This window comes from Chiloscyllium plagiosum, chromosome 8, assembly GCF_004010195.1.
Source record: "Chiloscyllium plagiosum isolate BGI_BamShark_2017 chromosome 8, ASM401019v2, whole genome shotgun sequence".
Classification (NCBI taxonomy): Eukaryota; Metazoa; Chordata; class Chondrichthyes; order Orectolobiformes; family Hemiscylliidae; genus Chiloscyllium; species Chiloscyllium plagiosum.
Window position 1 is genome coordinate 47,285,931 of NC_057717.1, and position 18,370 is coordinate 47,304,300.

The following is an 18,370-nucleotide window of genomic DNA, read 5'->3' on the forward strand; positions in this document are numbered from 1 at the left end:
TTCTCCTGTGGAATAGGCCATGAATCTGTTGTTTGGTTTCAGAACTTACAAATTTTGGAGGGGGGGGGGGGGATGAAATGACGAAAACTTTGATGAAACGGAGCTCTGTGTTGACCAAGGGGGAATTATTGCCAAGTGACTACATGGTATTTGTAGAAAACCAAAGGTTATGAAAAATGTGTTTTTCAAACTGGATTTTTGGATTGTCAAGTCTCATAAGGCATGCTGTATGCATACTTCAATTCTGATGTGCATTAATAATACAGATGTAATTATGCCATTTTCTCGATAAGAAGAATCTTATGAGACAAGTTCCCCTGTGACACAGATGATCACTGAACGTATCAAATTTCACTTCACCCTTTGGTAGTTCCAGGAAAGAATCTTGCAAATTTGATCTATTCCAGAGAATATTACTTTGTCCAGATAATGTTGTTGTGTTTTCATCCCTCACCACACATAATCACCAGCAACATTCTTCCTACCAGAGCCTTGTGCCCTTTTCTTGCCTTTGTTCTACTAGTTTCTTCGTGCCTCCATTTCCACATTTAAAAAAGGGACATCTCAATCATTTTCCAGTTCTAATGGGGAATTCAAGCTGAAATGCAACTTGATATATTTTATACACAACATCACTGAAACGGAGTGTGCTGTTCCAAGATGCTGGCCAGTGTGCTGGACACCTTTGCAAGATGTTGTAATGTAAACTGTGTGATATGTATTACATGTTGAATAAATTATGTATTATATTAAATATGAAGTATGATACATAACATCCGTGTGATCTTGGGTTTCTGTAATTTCAACGAGTAATGTTGTGGTTTTCCACATTCCTGAAAAAATAATTGATTGTAACGATTTTTATTCTTTTGCAATCATTAATGATGTAAGGGGTGCTGTACCTTTAAGACAGTTGAAAGCTTGCAAGGACTTAGAAAGGCACAGAGTCCAGAACAAGATTACAATGTAACGCTTGGTCAGAACAGCTAGCACTGGCTGAGCTGCTGTGAGACAAAAGCAAATGCAAATTCAACCAGTCAGTTTATATTATGCCCCAAGACAACAAATTCTAATCAAATTTGAGTTTGGTATTTTGACAATATTAAAACCATGAAGTGATCCGATGTTTTGGGATATGAAACCAGAAAAAAAAAACTTGATCAGTTGAGAGAGAATTGCCAAAATACTAACAAATGTTGGCCGCTCATCAGAACTCTCTGAGAGTTACCTGTCTGGAGAAGGAGTTTGCACAGTAAAAAAAGATCGACACCGACCCGGAAAGCAAACCTACACAGGAAGATGCAAAGAGAAGATTTAACAGCTGGCTGTTTTTTGAAATTTGAATTTTTCAGCAAATCCTAATCAGGTGTTTTCTCAGACTAGGAGGAGAAAGTGAGGTCTGCAGATGCTGGAGATCAGAGCTGGAAATGTGTTGCTGGAAAAGCGCAGCAGGTCAGGCAGCATCCAGGGAATAGGAGAGTCGACGTTTCGGGCATAAGCCCTTCTTCATGCCCGAAACGTCGACTCTCCTATTCCATGGATGCTGCCTGACCTGCTGCGCTTTTCCAGCAACACATTTCCAGCTCTGTTTTATCAGACTAGTATTGTAGTCAGGGAAGGTAATCGATAAGTTTAGATAAATGAGTTCTAATCAGTTGTTAGTTAATATTCCCTGCTAGACTTTAAACAAAGATGCTAATTTTTACTTTAAATACTGACTTTTGGGATAGTTCTTTGCATCTCAAATTTTCATATTACCGCATGGGATAATTTTTTTCTGTCTTGCTCGTTTAAGTTAGCGGGCTGGGACGGGGGTTACCTCATGTCATAAGACACATAATCATCGAATAACCCACTAAATAATAAGACATTTGGACCATCGTGGCTACTCTGCCAAAACAACGGTCTGTCAACTCTTCCCACTTTTGAGCATGTGATCCATAGACTTGAATGTTATGGTTTATCTGATGCTCATTCAATAATCCTTTTTCTAAGGATTGTACAGTTGGTAGGCTGCTCTACTAGGATGAATATTGCCCGACCATTCTCATTAACGCCCCTCTTGTCTCACAAATCCTTTGCATTTCTTTGTACCACTCATGGGTTTTATTTGTATTTGTCTTAAATTGTTTTGCAAACCATGAAAGTACATAATAGGTCTTTCTCGATAAGAATAAATTTTACTTTTGTTTTCAGTCTGCATGAAATTTGTCTTGATGATTTTGCTTTCTAAGACATTGTGACAATTGTTGGTCAAGTAGTAGCAAAGCCATACTGGTTGTACTTTAAGCAGAATGAGAACGTAATCCCTCCGGTAATGATTGCTCATTCTGTTGGGGCAAGATTAAACTAAGATGGTTGGGGAGATATCCCGAGGGATGAGTCATCAGGGGGAGATACAGAGTAAGATTCAGAAAAGACAGTCTGGAAATACATTAGGGGGTTCTAATAAGTAGAAAGCCAGTCACGGTGAAGAGAAATTGAAATTGTTAAGATTGAATGATGTATATTTTCAAGCTAGGAGTCTGAAGAAGAAGGACGAAGGATTTGATATCACAAGTTAAGAGACGGGGATTGAAGTCATTAATGTCACTGAAGGCAAGCAGAGGAATAGGTTGGTCAATTTTCCAGAATGTACAGTCTTCCACCGGTACAGAGAATCAGTAAAAATCGGAGGGCAAGTCATTATATTGATCAGTGATCAATTTCCACGAGTACAGAATGGTAAAGCATGAGGAATTTCCTCAAGTGAAGTTATCCAATTAAAAGTAAATAAAAACAAACCAAGAAGGAGCAATTACATCACTATGGAATGTAGTATATGCCCTGTATTATCCGGGAAAAAATGAGTATATATGTGGGTAAATTTCCAGGAATTGTCAAATTCATATGGAGCTGGTTTGGCGATTTCAACATTCCAATAATTAATTGGAATAATGATAACGTGAATAGCTTAGAGGCAGGAGAATTCTTAAAGTATATCTAGGAGTTCACAGATCCACTATAATCAAGGAGAAAGTGACAACTGCAAATGCTGGAGATTAGAGACTCCGTTTTAATCAAGATTTGTATGGAAAACAATAGACGAGAATCGACCTGGAATCGAAGTTCTAAATGAGGGGAAGGCCGCTTTAAATAAAGTCACGTGAGGTTTGGCCAGAGAGGACTGGAAGAAGACTTTTTCTCTACAAGTCTGAAAGTGTCAGAAAGTTTGCACATTCAAGAATGAAGTGAGGAGAGTACAGGACAGGATGTTCAATTAAACAAAAATCGTGAAACCCTCAAAATCAGTGATTTCTACACATCCTTGTCATCAATACTGTGCGCTGAAAACAGCAGAACTTATAAAGGTGTACGGAACGAACAAGGCAAAACTTAACAATAAGATAAGAGGAAAAACACAGACATGAAAGAACAATGTTGAGAAAATAAAGGAAAATCAATGAACTTTATTAGAACTTTCAGGATACAAACAAAACCAGAGAAAGCACAGATTGCATTCAGGACCACAGTGATAATTCGTGTCTGAAACCAGATGATGGCGGTAGTGGTCTCAATGGATGCTTTGTATCAATTTCATGAGTGAGAGGAGCGATATGGGAGAGAAATCAAAGAGAGAAAAGCGGGTAGAAAAAGCCAAGTGATAGCTGTAGGGGATTTTTAATTGGGGGGATAGATAGTATCTATTGTAAGGAGGATCACAGGTATACGGTGTGTTGCCTCCCCGAGTTCGGCTGAGGGATATCGCTGACCGGCCTGAAAGGAGATTGAGAGGGAGGAGGAAGATCCAGTTGCTGTGGTCCACTTTGGTTCAAACAACATAGGCTTGCCTAGGAGGGATTATCTGTTTGGTGATTGTCAAGCCCTCGGAAAGTAATTAAGAAACAGGTACTCAAGGTTTATAATCTTTGGGTTACTACCTGAGCCACTTTCAACTTTGCTTAGTAATAAGAAAATTAGCAAGTAAACACATGGCTTTTGGAGTGGTGTGGAAGAGAGGTTCCATTTCATGGGACATTGGCATCAGTTTTAGAACGAGAGAATCTGACCTAATGGGATGGTCAACGTCTGAACCGATGTAGAACCAGTGTTGAAGAGAAAATGACAAATAAGGTGGTCACATGGAATTCACACGAGTGCACTGTTGGGGTGGATGGGAGGGGCAAACGACAGAGAAGCAGCATGTTTGCATGCGTGCACAGTTTAACTACACAGTGTTTAACTACGCTGAGTTTAACTATGAAAGAAATTGAAAGGAAGGAAAAATCCGGAGATATTATTAATAGAGATATTGCAATTCAAAAAGGGGTATAAAAACTACCAGAAAGGCACTTTGCCTGAATGCTGTTAGCATTTGAAACAAGGTCGGTGAGTTAATGGTACAAATCATTGAGAACGAATACGATTTCGTAGCCATTACAGAGACATGGTTGACGATGATCACAACTGGGAGTTTAATATCCAGGTGTATCAGACGATTCAGAATGACAGAAAATTAGGTAAGGAAAGTAATGCAGCTCCCATATTTAAGGAATCGGTCGATGGTGAGCCTGTGCCCGAAACGTCGAATCTCCTGTTCCCTGGATGCTGCCTGACCTGCTGTGCTGTTCCAGCAATAAAGTTTCAACTCAATGGAGAATAAGATTGAATTCATTTGGGCGGAGATTAGAAATTCTAAAAAGTCACTGATAGGCATGGTTTGTCGGCCACGAAATGATAGCATCACAGTGGTGTGCACAACGAACAATTAAGTACCATTTGCCTGTAAAAATAGTATGGCAATTAGTATGGGATTTTTAATCGACATGTCGATTGATTGAACCAGGTCAATCAAGGTAGCCATGAGGAGGAGTTCATTGAATGTATCCGCAATAGTTTTCTTCAACAGTATATAACGGTACCAACAATGTAACAAGCTACCTGAGGTCTGGTCCTGTGCAATGAGACAGGAATAATTCACGATCTCCATGTAAGAGATCCTCTTGGTAGGTAAGATCGCAGTATGGTTGAGTTTTGAATACAGATGGAAACCCAGAAGATAAAATCCAATATCAGGGTCACGTACTAAAACAAAGGAGACCACAATAGGTTGAGGGAGAAGATGGCTGAAGGAGACTGGAAGCAAAAACTTTAATGTACGTCAGTTGACGAAGAGTGGAGGACTTTCAAAACATTTCTTCAAAGTGCTCAGCAAAAGTATATACCAGTGAAAAGGAACGACTGTTGGAAAAGTGGTAATCTGTCATGGATGTCAACGGAAATAAGGGAGGCTATCAGATTGAAACAGAAGGCATACAAAGTGGCAGAGACCTGCCTGAATCTCGAAGATTTGGAAACTTTCAAAGGTCAACAAAAAGCCACAAAAACGTTATAACGGAAAGTAGGCTAGATTATGAGAGTAGACTAGCTTAGAATGTAAAGACTGAACGCAAAGGTTTCAATAATATAAAATGAAAAGTTGTGGCTCAGGTAAACATTGGTCCTTTAGAAGACAAGAAGAGTGATTTAATAATGGGATATGAGGAAGTGCGTGAAACATGAACAGTTTTTTTTCTCAGTCATCACAGTGGAGGACACGAATACAATGGCAGTAATTGTCAAGAAGGCTAATGTAGGTTAGGAGTCAGAAATTATCATTGTTACAAAAGAAGTAGCGTTGGTGAAGCTAATGGAACTAAACGTTACACAACTCTACTGGTCCTAAAGAAGTGAAACTTGGGATATGAAAAGAGATAGTGACAGAAATATCAAGTGCACTTTTGGTAATTTTCCAAAATTCTCTGGACTCAAATGCAGTTCCGGATGATAGGAGAAAAGCTAATGTGACAACTATTTTTTTAAAAAAGAGGTAGACAAAAGATGGAGAATTATAGGGAGGTTATCTTAACTTCAGCAGTGGGGAAAATACTTGAATCTATTATCAAGGAAGAATTAGCAGAACACCGAGATAGAAATTACTCCATTGGACAGATGCAGCATGGTTCATGAAAGGCAGATCATCCTGCAGATCATCCTTAACTAATTTACTGAAATTCTATGAAGACATTACAAGCACTGTGGACAATGGGCACTCAGTAGACGTAATTTATCCAGATTTCCAAAAACCATTCGACAAGGTGTCTCACAAAAGGCTGCTGGATAAGATAAGTTTGTGTGGCGTTATGGGCAATCTATTAGCATGAACAGAGTATTGGTTAACTAACAGGAAGCAGAGTTGGGATAAATGAGCATTGTTCGTTTGTGATCAGTGTCTAGTGTTGCATCTCAGGAATCAGTGTTGCGACCACACTTTATCACACTTTATACAGATGGTTTGGAATTGGGGACCATGTGTCATGTGTCAAAGATTGCAGATGACATTGATATGAGTGGTAGAGCAACGTGTGCAGAAGAGTGTGAAAGTTTGCAGAGGAACAAAGATGGTTTAAATGAGTGGAATAAAGTCTGGCAGAAAGAATGCATGTTAATAAACGTGATGTCATCCAATTTAATAGGAATAACATTTAAAAAGATTATTATTTGAATGGTAAAAATTGCAAAAAGCTGGTGCGCACAGGGACCTCAGTGGAATTGAACAGGATATACAGAACGTTGCTATACAAGTACAGTAGGTAATTTAGAATTTTGTCCTTCATTGCGATTGTATGTTTCAGGGTGATGTTGAGGCCACATCTGGCATACTGTGTGTACTTTTCGTCGCCTTACTTGAGAAAGGATTTACTAGCACTCGAGAGGGAGCAGAGGAAATTCATTAGTTTGATTCTGGACTTGAAGGGATTGACCTATGACATGAGGCTGAGATGACTGGGAATATATTAATTGCAGTTTAGAAGAATGGTGCGGGATCTTAAAAAAACACATCAAACTATGAAGTGAATAGATAGTGTAAAATTAGAGAGGATGTTTCCACTGGTAAGTGAAATTGGAACAAGAAGGCATAGCCTCAACGTTAAGTGGAGCAAATTTGGGACTGAATTGAGGAGGAACATCTTCATTCAGAGGGCAGTGAATCTATAGAATTCCTTGCCCAATTAAATGGTTGAGGTCCTCATTGAATGTCTTAAAGTGAAGATAAATAACCTTTTAGACAGTAAAGGAATTAAGGGCCATGGTGATAATGTGGGTAAGTGGGGCTGAGGTCATGAAAAGATTAGACATGATCTTATTTAATGGCTGAGCAGGCTCAAAGGGCCAAGTGGACTATGTCTGTTCCTTGTTCTTACTTTCTTATCGTGGTTTACACTGGATTTGAAAATGGGAATGGGGCAGGTTTAAGGAAGGACGTCTGAGTGAAAGATCTTCTCGGATGTCTCAACTACATCATAATAGAATATAATATTCAGTTTGAGAGTGAGCAATTTGCATCAGAATCAATTGTCTTTAACTTATATAAAGACAATTACAATGAAATGACTATCAGAACAGCGAAGGTAAACTGGGCAGATACATTAACAGGAAAGGTAGCAACTGAGGGTCAATAGTGAAGGAGTGCTGCACTGTTGGAGAGTCATAACGAAGGAATCACCATACTGGTGGAGGATCAGTACTTAGGGAGTGCTGCATTGTTGGAAGGATCACAACTAAGGGAGTGCTGTACTATCGAATGCTCAGTACAGCACTGTTTCAGGACAGTAGAGATGCAGTGCCGCACTGTCAGGGATTAGTATTGACAAAGGGCCGCACTGTTGGAGTGTCCCTTTCCATTTTTGTTGAACTCTGCTCCACAGGTTCCAGATTGAATTTGCTCGCACTGATTTTTCAGCGAGAATGTTCGAGACCCCAACCCCTTAATCAACCCTGCCTCCCTAACACACTAAGGCAGCACGTTTCAGGCCTGAACACCTCGATTGACTCCTGTCGAACCAACACTCTCAGGCAGCATGTTCAGGCCCTAAATCTAGATCGTATCTGCTTTCCCCACATTGTCAGGCAGCATGTCCAGGCGCTAAACCCTCGATTGACCCTGCCTTACCCACACTCTCAGGCAGTGTGTTGTGGACTCTAAACCTATTATTCGCTCAGGCAGCACGTTCATACCCTAAATCATTGCGAAGCACTCTCAGTCACTGTGTTCAATACCTTAACCCTTCAATTGACAGCATTTAAAACGCATTTGAACAAATACATGGATAGGAAAGGTTTACAAGGATCTGGGTCATATCCAGGGAAATAGGATTACCATGGATGGACAATTTGGTCGGCACGGACCAGTTTGAGCTGAAGGACCTGTCTCCATGCTGCACAACTCTATGAACCTGCCTCGCCCACATTCTCAGGCACTATGTTCCTGATCCTAACCTCTCAATTGACCTTGACTTCACCACACTCTTAGGCACATTGTTCCCGTCCCTAACTCCTCAGTTCACCCTGCCTCCCCATACACTCAGGTGAAACGTTCCAGGCCCCAACACAACGATTGATCCTGCCTGGCCCACACAAAAAGAAGCTATTTTACTGAGACTTGGTGGGTGGCACTAGACTGGATTGATTTGTTTCTAACGCCTTTACTGCCATTCGATTTAAGTCTGTTGCTCAATGCTCTGACAGTCAGACACATTTTAGTGATCAGTAAAGTTCGGAAGAGGCTGACGGTAGAGAACAAGGAGAGAATCAGAGACGCAGAGATGGAAGGCAGAAGGAAGTCTGTGATTTTGCTCTTCACCATATTCAGGAGCTTCAACTACTTGTGTTTAATCTAACATGTACATTTCTCATATTATGAATTTAAAGGATTTAATCTTGTCGATTACCTGCCGATTCCATATGACTTCATTGCTGTTGGTTTCATGCCGTAAAGCCGACGTTGTTGCACAAAGACATGATTGTTTAGGTTCACAACGAAGAACAGTCATGCAATAAAATAACTGGTAATATGAATTCCTCGCATTATGACTAAACAAAACTCCTCAGTATAGTCCACAGGAGGGTCCCACTGTTTCCAGATTATGAAATAACCGTTTTTATTCACTCGTGGGATGAGGGCATCACTGGTTGTGTCCAGAACATATTACCCTTCCTTAGTTTTTTTTTGAGAACGTGGCAGTGAGATGCCTTCTTGAACTGTTGTAGTCCATATGCTATGGATAGACCCACACTGTTGTTAGGGAGAGAATTCCAGGATTTTGATGCAGTATCACAAAAGAAGATGTGATATATTTCCAAGTCAAGAGGCTGAGAGGTTTGGAAGGGAACTTGCAAAGATTGATGTTTCAATGTGTTTACTGCCCTTGTCCTTCTTTAGAGTCTACAACACACTATAGATGGAAATGCATGCGTGGTTGGAAGGTGCTGTCTGAGGATCTTGCATGAATGTCTGCAGTGCATCTTGTAGTTGGTACACACTTCTGCTAATGAGGGTCGGTGCTGGGGGGAATGGATGTTTGTGGATGTGGTGCCAGTCAAGCTTCGAATGTTTGTTGTAGCTGTACTAATCCAGGAGTATTTCATCGCATTCTGACAGAGAGTTCTTATCCCACTTTAATGGTAGAGTTGAGCTTGGAAAACTATGTATTTACAATCAGGGACAATTCATTTGGATTTTACAAAGGAAATGGATTTTCCTGCCGGGTAATTCCTATCAGCTTGGAATCCTCTGTAATTCTCCAATACCATGAAATCCTTTTGAGGAAGCTAATGAAATTAAACAGAATAGTTAATCAGAATATTTCACTATTAAATACATTGTCTCACTCCTCAGTAACAATTATCAGAACACACCCACCAGTTAAATGGTAAATAAATGTCTGGGCTCTTTACTTTTCAGCCATTAAGTTTCCCAATTCCAATTCCAATCCCAATGCAGTCTTATCAGCAATTTCCTGTCATGCAGTGAACGGTCGAAATAGTGCACACAAACCTCCCTTGTGTTGAAAGTGACTCAATGTCACTCTCTGCTGGCCACCACACTACTGCACAAGGGGTGTTGAAGGATGAAAACACTCAATAATTCAGTCAGGGAGGGAGAGGAGGAGGGCAGCAGCTCACCACACCATCTAAACTAACAACACTATTAATACACACACACACACACACACACACACACACACACACACACACACACACACACACACACACACTCGGGGACACGCACACAAGACGGTTGTGGAGAGGGTTGCAACTGGATGTAGACGTCTCAGTGTGGAACATCGTCATTGGGGGAAATGTTGTGCTCCCTCTCCAATTGGTAAATGATTTGTGTTTGTGCAGTATTCATGACAGTATACACATTATATAGAATGCTTCCACTGCACCAGACCCAAAAGAGAATTCTGAGTTTTTTTCACAGATGCTACCAGACTGCTCTGCTTTTCCAGCATTTTCTATGTTTGTTTCTGATTTATAGCATCCAATATCTGTATGATTTTTATTTTGCAATGTGAGATATACACAGACTCTGATATTTCCGCCTCAGAAATCTGCTACTTATGCAATGATGTGGCTGTCCAGTACAAGGTGATAGTTTATCACTCCAAGCACAAGCTGGACAGAGAGAGAACATGAGAGAGGCAGACAGGATTCAGTCCAAATATGATAGAGATCCCATTGACAGAAACACTGACACGGACAAACACACACAGATCTGAAAGAGGGAGAAAGGGAGGACAGAGAGAAAAGATGGATAGAAGGACAGAGGAAAAGGAGAGAGAGAAGAACAGAGAAGGCGGGAGAGAGAACAGAGAGAAACAAGGACGGCAAAGTGAAGGATGTTTCTCGCTATCGCAGTTACTCCCAGTTGATATTTTCTGACACTCCTCCTCTCCTAGGGTTTACTTCTGCCTGGAAATGTATCCACGTTTGTCACAGAATCATAGTTGCACAGCACAGAAACACTGAGGTCCAATTTGTCCATGTCAATCTGATAACTGAAATTACTCTCATCCCATTTGGCATCACTTGGCCCATATCCCTCCAAATCCTTCCCGCTCACATTCCTATCCAGATGCCTTTTAAATGTTATCATTGTACCAATCTCCACCACTTCCTCTGGTAGCTCGTTCCATGGATACACAAGCCTTTGCATAAAAATGTTGCCCCTTAGATCCCTTACAGGTCTTTCTCATCTCACCTCGAACCATGCCGTCTAGTTTTGGACTCACCCACCCCAGGGATATGACATTGGCTAATCACCCTAACAATGCCCCTCATGATTTTCTAAACCTTTATAAGACCACTCAGCTTCCAATGCACCAGAGAAAATAGGCCCAGCCTATTCAGCCTCTCAATGCAGCTCAAACCCTCCAAATCTGACAATATCCTTGTAAATCCTTCATAAAACTTTCAGGTTTTACAACATCCTTCCTTAAGCAGGGAGACGAGAATTGCACACAGTGGCCTAACCAATGCTCCCAAATATTATGCCGAGCCCACTCCCTGAGGTAGAGCTAAGTGAATCTGTGTGTACTGGCTTATAAATGTCAGATGGCTTTAGTGTTAAGCAATATCCCAGTGCCAGCATTACAGAAGCTTCATGTCACAATGGCTGACCTTTTAGACTCCTCATTAAATGATGCTGGTCCTGTGCGATTGCTCAGGATTCTCCCGGAATGTCCTCATTATCTACTCTTCCTGTGGAGACCACTCCTTTATCCTGTCCTACATACTGCATCTAGTGCTTTCCCCCTCCATCTCTCTCATACAACAGACCTTTCCTTCCTCCCTCCCTCACCCCCATAATACACTCAACCCTCTCTCAATCCGATCTACCAATCTGCGTTGACCACTCTCCTCCTCAGAAACTCAGGGGCATGGTCAGTCTAATTGGTCCCTTTCCCCTTTCCCTCAAAGACGGGCCACCCCTGGGCTGGAGGACTATCTATCCGTTTCACTGACCACATTAATTCAATGCAAGTATCCAGTCTTCATCCATCCTGGCACACTGTCATCAGGTGGTCACTTCATGCCCCTTCCACTCGCCCATCCACTGGTTTGGATAATAGTGGTGCTAAAAGGTGAGACAGAGGCGGTGTAAGGAGGATCCCACTGCATTAACTGCACAGCTGTCTGTGTCACTGAGTCCAAGTCTTCCCAATGCTGCCTGTAAATTCAATGGGACAGAGCAGAGGGGTCAAGGGAAAAAAGTGTGAGAAAATGCAAGGAGAAAATGAGAGAAGGTCCAACAGATAGAAGGAGGGAGTGCGAGAATGAGAAAAGGGCAAGCAGAGAACGTGAGGGAGAGATCGACAGTGAAAACCGTGGGGCGGGGAGAATGTGGGGAAAGAAGTAGAATGTCAGGATGGAAGTGGGGATGGAGGGAGGGAAAATACCGGAAGAGAAAGAAAGAAGGTAAGACAGAGAGCAGGAGAGAAATCCCAGGGAGAAATATACGGCAGTGTAAGAGAGAGATTTGCAAACACTGAGAGGTAGAGCTAAGAGACTGGGTGTGTCACTGCAGTGCAGACAAAATGGTCTACAGACACGAACACCAAGGTCCCACAGAGCTGAGAGAAAGATGCAGAGAGAGATGAGCAAAGATGTTGGTTTTGAAGGGATTGAATGAATAAGCATTCCTGAAAAAAAATGGCGAGGTGACAGGGAGGCAAAACGATGTCGGAAGGGAATGTGCAAGGAATGTGAACAAGGATAGAGAAATAAAGGACGGTGGGATGAATGGGGATTGAAGAAAAGATGTAGGAGAGACATCTGGGAAAGTGGAAATTGAGATGAGAACTGTAGAGACAAAGGGAGTCAGTGATAGCTGTTGGATAAGACTCTGCAGCAGCCCCTGCACAATCATGTTTTTGCTATTTAACTCGGCCCAGTCTAGAGCTCACCCTTGTGGGTAAACTCCCAGATACAGCCTAAACTCCACATATCTCTTCGCTGTGTCTTAATGAACGACAAGGAAAGAGGAGGTGTTCAACTATCCTCTCTGGTTCCATCTCTTGTCTGATGATTCTCTCTTTCGCTGTATTGTCAGAGTTTCAACTCCAATATCTGGCCTCTTCTGTTTCAATTTGGAATGGTCTTATGTTCTTAATGCAATCTTCCAGCTCTTGGCCCAAAGATTGCTCCAGTCTTCTGAGAGTTTCGGAGTGAACCAGCCTTTTCGGATTTGAGTTCAAGATTTTGAGTGAGAAGTGAAATCCCTTCGAAGCTCCCCTTAGTCTCTCATTGCAAGGTGGAGCAGGCCTGTCACGAGGAAGCGAATAGCAGGCCGATGTGCTCTCTTCTCCAGCGCAGTTTGGGAAGGACACGCGGGAGGGACGAACTTCCTTCACTGGCTTCCCCTGCTCTCCCTTCTGGCTCAGACGGGGCGCTAATGAGCTTGCTCCTGGCTCCAATCGAGTTGAGAGCTGGCTATAATTGTGTTGTACAAGGGAAGCCCCTGGAATGAGGTTGGTTAGCTCAGTTGGATAGAGAGTCGGTTTGTAATACAGTGTGGATTCAATTCCCACAACCAGCTGTGGTTATCATGAAGGATTCGCCTTCTAAAACTTTTCCCTCACCTGGGGTACGCTGACCCTCTGATCCACCAGCCACCATATGAAATGTTGTTAGATCAAACAGGTGAACGGTCACATTGATGGGACTGAGTGTGGAAGGTTCTTATCCCAATGGAACAGGGATCACCATAAGAAAGAATAGCAGAAGGAAGTGATTCACTCCCAACGTCTGCTCCACCTTACAATCAGACCATGGCTGATATGACCATACTAAACCCAAAATTCCTTCCCCTGCCCCCCATCTCATTACTGAATACAATTCCTATCCTTCACGTTGGAAGATCACATTTCCAGATCTCAAAGACGCTTACTTGGAACAGTCACAAAAATAAATGTGCTGGGAATCTTTCAAGACATTTAATTGTCTGCACAATAAGCTGATTAAGAAGGGTTGCTTTCCTACTTGCTGTCAGTTGTGGTGAAGGGTGAGTGGATGGGAAACGTTTCCTCTGCTTTATTCTCACAGAAGCTGCCAAACCTGCTGACTTTTTCCAAGGATTCACTTCCAGGGGGCGGCCCCAAGCGGGACCGCAATCCCTATTGGCCGGCACCACTGGATTCACAGAGCTCGTTCCCAATCGGAGCCGGAGACTGAACTCGATCCCGTCTCGAGGCGCCGCCGTTTAACTGACACTGCGCGAGGGAGGGGCGGGGCTTGCGTATGCTTGGCGTTTCAAGCTGGGACCCATAGGATGGCTGCTGGCTTTCCCTCTCCCCCGGAGTTTTAGCTGCACTGAAGTCAGAGGGTTTGTGTAAAACCAAACTTCTTTCACTGATGGTAAGAAAACAGCTTCCATGCTGGTTTACAAACTGTTAATGTGTGTCGGTAGACTGTGGGGGAGATAACATCAAACAGCTTACTTTCCCCGGGCAAGGAGGTCAGAATGGCCCACAGCAGGGAAACAGGCCACAAGAAACACAAGCCCCACTTGCTGGAAAAGCTCAGCGACTCTGGCGGAGTTAACCTTTCGGGTCGAGTGAGCCTTCCTGAGAGCTGTCTTTGACCCAAACCTTCCATGCTGACAGCACTCTATCTGGGCTGGCACCACCTAACAGGCTTTCCTAAACTGAACTAGCCCCATTTGGCTGTGTTTGGCTCCTATCCCTCTGAACCTTTCCTTTAGAGTGAAATGGTGTCTCAGTGGTTAGCACTACCTCAGCACCAGGGACCCAGGTCTGATTCCACCCTCAGGCGACTGTGTAGACTCTGTATATTCTCCCCCTCTCTGTGTGAGTTTCGGCTGGGTGCTCTGGTATCCTCCCACATTCCAAATATGTGCAAGTTTATGTGATTTGGGCAGGCTAACGAACCCATTAGTATTCAGGGGCATGGATATGCGTTAGCTGAGAGATATGCAGGATTATAGGGATTGGCAGGGATATGAAGGGGGATGTGGCTGGTTGGGTTACACTTTGGAGGATTGGTGTTCACTCGTTGAGTCGAATGGCCTGTTCCCACAACGAAACGCTCCAATCCAATCCAATCATCTGTCCAATTGATGTTGGCACTCAGAGGTAGCAGGACTAGATAAGGTGCACCCAAGGATTTTGCGCGGAAAGGAGACATTATAGAGGCACTTGCGATAAGATTATAGCCGTTACGAGATTCTGATGAGGTCCCAGGAGACTGGACGGTTGCCAACACGACAACCTTTTTCAAAAACGTGTTGGAAAGCTAATCCAGTTACTTATAGTCATGTCTGCTTAACTCCAAGGAAGCTTCTGGCAATAATTATTTGGAATAAAGCTCGTAGTTATGTGGAAAAGAAAGTGTGTTGGTAAGGAAAAGTCATGGTGAAATTGTGCATAACTAACTTGCTAATGCTTTTCAATGAATTAACAAAGTGTTGATGAGGGCAATGGTATTGATGGGGTTTACATGGATTTCCTGAAGGTACGACGCAACAGACTTGAGGTTCGTTGTCGTTCATAGTCTAACAGGCAGGGGTAACATGGATACAACATAAACTGTGTGGTGGGAAAGACAGAAGATCTTTTTGGATGTTTCGATGTTTTTCGATCTAGAGTTAGGTTTGGAATAGAGTTCGCAAAGTGTGAATATTGGGAACGCCATGTTCTGGGAAGGAGAAAGGACAAGGCTGTATATGGGATGCTTGGATAACAAGGGAAAGTGTAACTTTTGTCCAAGGGATAAAAGAAGCATATTTCATGTTTTTGGATGCTAAAATCAGACAGGGCCCATAATGAATATAAAAAGTAGAAATAGCTGAATTAGTAGAGCAAGAAGGTTCCATAAAATGACTTCAGCAATTAAGGTTGAAGAGTATCGCAAGGCATTGTATACATACATTCAAAATAAGAGGATAATAGGGAGAAGTTATGATCTCTCGAAGATAGAGGAGGGGACATTCATTGGTATTCACCCAGGAGAAGGATATGGAGGATCGTGAGATTAATGCAGGGCATGCGAACATGCCAGGGCATTTTGACATAAGAAAGAAGTGTTGGGTCTCTTAAAAAGCTCCAGGGCCTGATGGTATCTACCTCAGAGGAAAGAGAGAAGTTTGCCGGCGCTTTGATGATCTTTTCATCCACGCTAGCCAGTGGACAGATCCTGAAGGACTGGCAAGTATCTAATGTTGTTTTTCTGTTCAAGATGGGCGAAAGGGATAATTCAAGAAACTGTACACCAGTGAGTCTCTCATCAATGGTTGGGAAGCTGTTGGAGAGAATGCTTACTATGTATGTGCATTTGTAAAAGCGTGTCCAAATGAGGGGCAATCAACATGATTTTGTGTGGAGCAGATCATGTCTTACTAAGTTTGATTGAACTTTTTGAGTAGGTGACAACGGTGATCGAAGGGGATAGAGCAGTGTATTTTGTTTACATGCTTTTTAGTAAGACATTTAACAAGGTCCCTCACGGTAGCTTCATCCAGTAGATTAAGATGCATGGGATCCACTGTGACTTTTCCAGGACCAGTGGTGTTCTGCACAAATCTGTACTGGGAACATTTGTGTTTGTGTCCTGTGCCTTCTTTCGGTGCTGTTTAGCTAACTTACTTACCCAATTTAATGTCCCGCTCACCTCCGACACATAACCTAAATGTGAGATCCCCGACATTCGTCCTGCCAATTTCTGATTAATTAATTCAAATGGCCTCTAACGTCATGCCCAGATATTAATTCGAAGGGAGTCAAATGATTAGATTTCAGGATATTAATTCGAAGGGAGTCAATTTCAGGATATTTTTTCTTTAAGTACTCAGTTACCTGGTCTTCGTCGGGCTTCTCCGCAAAATAAGTACTCAGTTACCTGGTCTTCGTCGGGCTTCTCCGCAAAAAGGTGTGTCACTCCCACCTTGGATCCTTCCAAGACATTTCCAAGAACAAACTGACGTTCTGGACCTGACACTCTAGTCATTCAGTACCACGTTTACTTCCCCAGTCTTGAGTTGGCGCTCCAACCTGACCTTACATCGGGCAATGCTGAATTTCTGTCCATCTATCCCAGAAATTACCACTGTCTCGGGTAACGGATCGAAAAGAGTGCAAAGACATTCGTCTCTTGCTATTACAAAATGAACGATTCTGTATCTCTCAAAATAATACTTTCTTTCCACTCTTGCTCTGTTCTTCCTCAGTTAGCTTTACCAACAGAAGCGAATTCTTGATAGAGATCAGGCATGAATTCCGAACTTTCCTGGGCTGTGCACTCTCCTGCAACTTCTCGACGTTTCTTGGCGTTTCCTTTGCTACATTAATTAATGCCACTAGCTTGCCTCTTTTACCACATCTTTTCCCACAGAGCTTCCTTTAACGACCAGTACTGTGAGTGTACATGTAATATCTTAGCACAGTGGAAATCTGAGGCCTTTCATCTTCTTTCCACATCATCAGGTTCCTTATTAACCTATGGGAAACAATAGCCAGTGTTCCCTACTCTTTGTTCCTTAGTGTAGGATCTCCCCTTCGCCCAATTTCTATCCCTCACAGGATGCAAGTCTTGCCAGTAACTAAATTTTGCCTTCTGCAACAATCTGCCACGTCGTCTCACTTCTTGAGATTTCTGTTCATCCACATGAATTCTTGTTGTGTCGGGACCTGAGTTTTTCAACTCTTCCAGGGGAATAATCTCTTCTCGAGTCTCATCGGTCTTAACTATTTTTAAGACTTGCACCTATCTATCAAGATGACTATTTTAATTCTCTCGGTATCAACATAAGCCTGTTCCTCGTTTCGTCATTAAGTTTTTGAACTGCTGTCTATGCGCATCTGGTACCAATTCATAAGCACTCAAATTAACCTGCTTGACCTCTTCATTATCTCTTGATCACTCAGCTGATAGCACTGCATAAACCTCACTGACTCTGCCTACGAAATTAGACAGAACTAGCATTACCCACAATTCCACTGACCACTCTATTTGCCTCGCCAATAATTCAAATAAAATAAAGAAGGCTTCGACATCTTTCTCATCAAGACGTTTCAGTATTTTAACATATTCGGATTTGTCACTAATTCGTCTCTTCATCTCCATCCTGTTACTTGACTTTCCTGAATAAGTCATAATTTCTGAAGTTCAAATTCTCTCTCCTTTTCCCTTGCTTCTCTTTTTATCCATCACTTTTTTCGCTCTCTCTCTCTTTGCTCAGCTTCTCTTTCTTTTCGTTTCCCGCTTTCTCTTTATACATCTGCTCTTTCTTTTCGTTTCCCGCTTTCTCTTTATACATCTGCGAACTCCATTTTCCTCAATTATAATTTAGGTTTATTTTTCTACCTTTCCTGCACTGGTGTGTTTCTCTGACACATCTAAGTGGTTGAATTACTCACTTACAATTTCAGTTTCACTTTTGTCCTTGATTAAACAGAATTCTACCCTCTTCACTAATTCTAAAAGTGTGCTCTTTTCTTTTGTTTCGAAAAGTTCTTGGCAAATTTGGGAGCCATTTTGAAATCCCAGAATG